Source organism: Megascapheus bottae, chromosome 24, assembly GCF_031878675.1.
Source record: "Megascapheus bottae isolate mThoBot1 chromosome 24, mThoBot2.hap1, whole genome shotgun sequence".
Classification (NCBI taxonomy): domain Eukaryota; kingdom Metazoa; phylum Chordata; class Mammalia; order Rodentia; family Geomyidae; genus Megascapheus; species Megascapheus bottae.
Window position 1 is genome coordinate 9,920,621 of NC_143532.1, and position 6,000 is coordinate 9,926,620.

At 51.2% G+C, this 6,000-nt stretch overlaps 1 protein-coding gene across 1 annotated transcript in view; it reads right to left on the bottom strand.

The window, feature by feature from the left end:
- The window catches only part of Zfhx3 (zinc finger homeobox 3), a 235,925-nt gene extending 231,766 nt beyond the window's left edge, over positions 1 to 4,159 (bottom strand). Inside the window, exon 1 of the mRNA XM_090357348.1 lies at positions 4,013 to 4,159. The gene's annotated coding sequence lies outside the window, so the exon portion shown is untranslated. The remainder of the gene's footprint in view (positions 1 to 4,012) is intronic.
- Positions 4,160 to 6,000: the final 1,841 nt, after the last annotated feature.

The window sequence follows — 6,000 nt, forward strand, 5'->3', positions numbered from 1 at the left end:
TCAAGTGTGTGGGGGAGGGGGTGTCGAACAAAGAATACGAGGGCTTGAAAAGGATGGGTTATTTTAGGCAAACCATGCAATATGACAAAAAAAAATGCAGAGGGTGAAAGAACTAAGCAGGGGTGAGAGATTGAAGTCTGTTGACCATATATTCATAACTGCCCCGCTCAGTTTACACTGGTCTATTTTAAAAAGCACATACAGAGTCGCCGTTGCGCTTCTTTATAATACCCCAAGACTGTAAATCTATAACCACTGCAATGATTTAGTGATTAAAATCATGATAACGTATTGTGTAATTGCAAACCACAGAACCCCTGCCAACTCTCCTCGAAAATAAAGGAGGAAAATACAGAAAATGTGTTGCTTTCAGGGATCTTGATAAACCCCAAAGATGTAAATAAAAGAACCTATACAGTAGATGGATCTGAAAAGGGTGCGTAGATTCTATGGGAAGCCAGCAAAGGGGGAGAGAGAAGGGAAGAAAAAAAAAAGGCAGCTTTATGTGGGATTCTTTTCCTTGTACTAACAAATTACGACCTAAACATGCCTTTTCTTTTCTCTCTCTCTCTCTTTTTTAATAGTTTGTTGTAACTGGAATAACTGGTCTTGTGCAGTGTCTTGCATATTCAAAGCTGCTTTGTAATCGGATCTGTAGACCCAATCTTATTTGCCTGAACTCAATAGGGTTTTTTTTTTTTCTCCCCCACCCTCTTGTTTTGTTTTGGATTCTGTATTGTGAGTTTTCTGTTGTTGCTGGGAGCCTATGTCTAGGCGGGCAGAGGCTCTGGTGCCTTTAAGCTACTGAGCAAACACCTGAGAGGGAGGCACAATTTGTAACATGGTAGAAGAAGCCTAAAATATACACACAAAAAAATAAAATCAAAGCAGCTGTAGGGGTTCTGGCCTCTGAGCAACTGACCTGACCCGGCTCTGTATATTCTTTTATTTCCCCATTGCAGGATTCCTGCACCTTGGGTCAGATTCTAACTCAATGTGACCCTGAGGAGAAGCAGTCACCAAGCCCTGGAAAACTGTTCCATATTTAATGGAGGGGGTGGGGGTGGGTAAGAAGAAGAAATGGTGTAAGTGTAAATGCATTCAGGCTCCTCCAGTGTATACACTCACACACACACACACATCACACCAACACATCACACACATCCACCTACCTGTCAGGACTACAGGCCCTGGGGCCAGCTCCAGCCCAGCTTTCTCAGCCATACCACTCGGAGTCTGAACTCTACTTGCATGCTCATGCTCACACACACACACACACACACACACACACACACACACACACACACACACACACACCATCAAAATCTTCATGCCTACAACTCCACTGAGCAGCACACACACATGCCCAGATGAAGCCTCCCTCCCTCCAGAGACTTTATATGTTTAAAAAGCCTCCAGATCAGAATGGTCTCCACTCTGGACTAGAGCAGAGCAGTTTATTCAGAGAAATCAATAGGAAAGAGCATTTGCAAATATTTATATAAGCCCTGTGCGTTTCAGCATTAAGTAATTAAAAACTAAAACCCAGGGAGGGGGAAGAAAGGAGACACAGGCAGAGAGGAAGGCTACTGGCCTCCAGTGGGCTTTCCTGCCAACACCTCATCTCCTCAGACCGCAGTCCTTTCAAAACTGACTCCATGTACACTTTTTTTTTTTTATGAAATCCTGTCCTGCACCATTTCCTAGACTATTTCAAAATCATCTCCAAATATGGATTCACCTACCATCAAACTTTCAAGAATGACTGTAAGATAACTGTAATCTCTCTCTTGGACACACATACACACAAATGTAAATTGGGACATTGTTTCAATCTCTAGTACTGTGTCATATTCCTATCTCCAGTTTACTTGTGCCAGTTAAAGGAATCTAACATTCTCACACGAGAAAAGGATCTCTGAAGTCATCATTCAATAAGTGAATTCCCGCTCTGTAAATCCTTAGGATTCTCACCCTTCTACTTCAACTCACAGGATACCTACATTTGGGGGATTCTGCATTTGAAAGTCCTACGTGCAAACACACACACACCATCTCAGTTACATGTACAGGTTTTCAAACGAGGCACTATGGAGTGGACTTCTCCCAGAGTGTTCTGGAAGACTGAACAGTAAATGCTGGTTGCTCTGCTTCTCAATCTACTCTAGGAAGCCAAGCAAGGCACTGGTGCACCCACACTGCAGATATTGTAGGAACTTACAGTAAATGTAGGTACAGGATTGCAGCATGCTGCCCTATTGATTATGCAGACTGTGATTAATCTTCTTCTTTCCGAGAACCTTCAAATAAGTTGGTCTGTAAGCCATTCACCCAAAGTAGAGAGAAAAACAGGAATTTTTTTTTATTTTAAAAAGTACAAAATCCTTAATAATCCTCTCTCTGGAAAGATCTCTAATTCCAAAGTGAATTTATGTGCTGTAATCTGCATTATTGCACGGCGATCGCTGTACGTCATATTCTTTAAAGGTACTTAACAAACTCCCTTTTAAAACTCAACTACAACTGAAGGCCAGAAAAAGGCCATCAGCCTCTCTCTTCCATGCAGTCCTTAGATCAAGTTTCAATAATTGGGACCAATAAAAATTGTCATATTTACCCTACTTCAAAGCGACAAGGGGGAAAAAGTTAAAAGTGTGTGATTTTTTTTTTTTGGAAAGCACTTGTAATCAAAGAATTTGCCACAGTCGAAGGAATCTGTACATTTCCACCAAAAAAAAAAGAAGAAGAAGAAGAAGTCGGGTTCTGAGCAACAGATTAATTCCCCCAAAGTAAAAATCCGAGCCCTATTTTAACAGCTGCAGACGAAGCCTCTAAGTACTAAGTCCACACACCCATTTAAAAACGCTGCAGCAAATGTACACAGATCTACTCTCCAATAGATACGCAAAGGGCTGGGCATTAAAAGACACAATGTGAAATTCCGGAACGTGGGGTTGGCGTCCAGTGGAGCCGGTGAGGGTGGGAGTGGGGAGCCGAATGTACACAGTCCCGGATGGATGTGGGCAAAAGAGGAAGAAGAGGCAAAAAGAAGAAAGAAAGGGGGGGAGAGGAATCCTCCGACCCGCGGTCTCTCCACTCCTCCGGCCGAGCCAGGCCGGCTGGGCGGCTCGGGCCTGGGCGGCCCCCGGCAGCCTCCGCGTCCGGGCAGAGCCCCCTCGTCCGGGCAGAGCCCCCTCCGGGCGCCCGCGGAGCTGCCGGCGGGGCCGGGCGGGGGGCGCTCGGGCGGAGGGCGGCGCGGACTCCGGGGCCGCGTTCCCGGGCCAGTCAAGCCCGGGCGCGGAAGGCAGGCGCCCGCCCTCCCGCTCGTCCACCCCGCGGCGGCCGTGGTGGCGGCGGCGGCTGCTCCGGGCCGAGTGCGCGCCGGGGCCCCGGGTTGAGCCGCCGCTCGGGGTGGGGCAAAGTTGGGGCCTGGGGCGGCGGTGGCGGGGAGGGGCGGCACCGAGGACCCCCCCTCCCACCCTGCCGGCCTCCGTCTTTGTCTGGGCTCCGGGACCCCCCGGCTGCCCTCTCGCCCTCGGCCCCGCGCGCCCCGGCCGGCCCTGCCCGGCGGGCGCCTCCAAACTCGCTGCGCGGGCCTCGCCCCGGGCGCCTCCACCCTCCCGGGGGTCGCCGGTGGCGGCGGGGGCCGGGGAGGAGGGGGCGGCCCGGGCTCGGCGGCGGCGGCGGGAGGAGGAGGAGGAGGAGGAGGAGGAAGAAAAAGAGAAAGAGAAAGTTTGGCGCAGGGGGCAGGCGAGCGAGCAGGGCGCGGGCGCGGGGAGCGCGGGCGGCGGCGGCGGCGGCGGCGGCGGCGGCGGCGGCGGCCGGGCGCGAGGGCCGGGAGGGGGCAGGACGAGCCCCATGCAAAGCAGCCCGGGCGCCCCGAGGAGCCCCGCGTCCGGGCGGTGGCGGCGGGAGGAGGAGGAGGAGCAGGCGGCGGCGACGGCGACGGCGGCGGCGGCGGCGGCGGGAAGAAGAAAAAAAAAAAAAACAAGAGGGAAAAGTTGCCACTTACACGGTTGCTTCTCCGGCGGCGGCGGCTGCAGCGGCGCTGCTGGCGACGGCGGGAGCTGGCGGCGCTTTTAATCCCGAAAAGAGGCGCTCGGGCCGCGGAGCCCATCAAGGCAGCAGCGGCGGCTGGCGGGGGTCGGCGGCGGCGGCGGAGGACGCGCTGCTGGCGGCGGCGGCGGCGGCGGCGGCGGCGGCGGCGGAGCTGGAGCTGGAGCGCGCGCGGCGGAGCCCGGGGCGGGAGGCGGCCGCAGCCGGGGAGCCGGAGCCGCCGCCGCCGCTGCCGCCGAGCAGCATGGTTGGCGGGGAGTTTACAGCCCCCGGAGCGGGCAGGGGCCACGGAGGAGAAGCGGCGGCGGCGGCGGCGGCGGCTCTAGGCTGTAATTGGGATGCAAAGCAGGCGGTGGTGGCGGCGGCGGCGGCGGCGGCGGCGGCGGCGGCGGCGGCGGCTGCGGCCGGGAGGAGGAGGAGGCGGCGGCGGCGGCGGCGGTGGTGGCGGCGGCGGCGGCGGCTGCAGCGGTCGGAGGGGACGCGCTGGAAGTGGGAGCTGATGAGTGAAAAGAAAAAAAAGTCTTTGGATCTTTATTCTGCTAATTAGTTTCCTGCAAAAAATGGCTGTGATTAATTCAGTGCGCATGTGCTTCATTACCCAGGCACGACGGGAAGGGCTAATTAGCCACCTTCTGGATCAATAAGATTCAGCAAAAAAGAAAAGGGGGAGGTGGAGGGAGGCAGAGGGAGGAAGGGAGGGAAAAAAAAAAAGCAGGGGAAAGTGATGAGCAGGGCTAGGAGAGCAGGAAGAGAGGATGGGAGAAGAGCCGAGGAAGAGGGAGAGGCACCAAAAGTTTATGCATGTATTAAAAACACACACACACGACACACGCACACACGCTTGCACACACACACACACACGCGCGCGCGCGCGCGCACACCGAGAAGTGAAATGCAGAGAAGCAACAATAGGGACCTGGCTAAGATTTTTTTTTAACATTTTTTCTTTCTTTTTTTTTCTTTTTCTCTTATAATTTCTTTTTCTTTTTTTCTTTTCTTTTTCTTTTTTTTTTAGAAAATGGAACAATTGTTAAATTAAAGAGGTGGGAAAGGCATTTTCAAAAAAAAAGGGGGGGGGATGTCTTGAGACAGCTTTAAAGCAAAGGTTTAAGGGAAAGGACCAGAGCCTTTAGAATGGAGGCCACTTTAAATTGCAAATCTAAGGGTTTTTCTTTCTTTCTTTCTTTCTTTTTAACGAAGGGAAAATTAACCTCACTCCAAATCAGAGGAATGAAGAAAATAAAGAGAAAACTTTAACGCATACCGTGGACGAGACAAAAGTCTATACTATGCTAATTTTATCTTCTGAAGTAAGATGCAATCAATCTCCTTTGGTCCCAGAGAAGAAGGAAAGAAGGGAGTGATGATTAGGAGAAATAAAAAGGGGGAAAGTGAAAGGGAGGCAACGTGAGGAAAGACAAGGAAAGGAAAAGTTGCATTTGGAGACAAGTCCAACTTTCTACCTTTCTGGACTGGACTTGAGAAAAGTAAAATCAATTTTTCTCATGTAAGCCTGGAAAGCAGATGTTTTCAAAACACAGGAAGCTATTTTGGCCATCAAAAGCAAGGATGTAATAAAGGCAGTGAAAAAAATAATTTCGGCCTAAATTCATAAGAAAGAAAGCCAATATATTTAAATAGCAAGGAAAGGTCTAGAGTGTAGAAAGAGGGGAAATTACATACCCCTTCCCTAATACAAAAAAAAAAAGAAAAGAAAACCACCCTTACAGCTACCTCCAAGAGTTTGGAGCAGCCTGGAAGCCAATGTGCTTCAAATGAGAGGATGAATTTCAGATAAAGATTAGGAACGGTGCATCCCACCAGAGCCCAAAGACGACCTCTGGAATCAAAGACAGCAGCCAGCGAGACCCTGCTACTATACAGATTCCCAGTACATCAAAGCCATCACTTAGCTGGTGCATAGTACCTCCAAAAAAAAAAAAA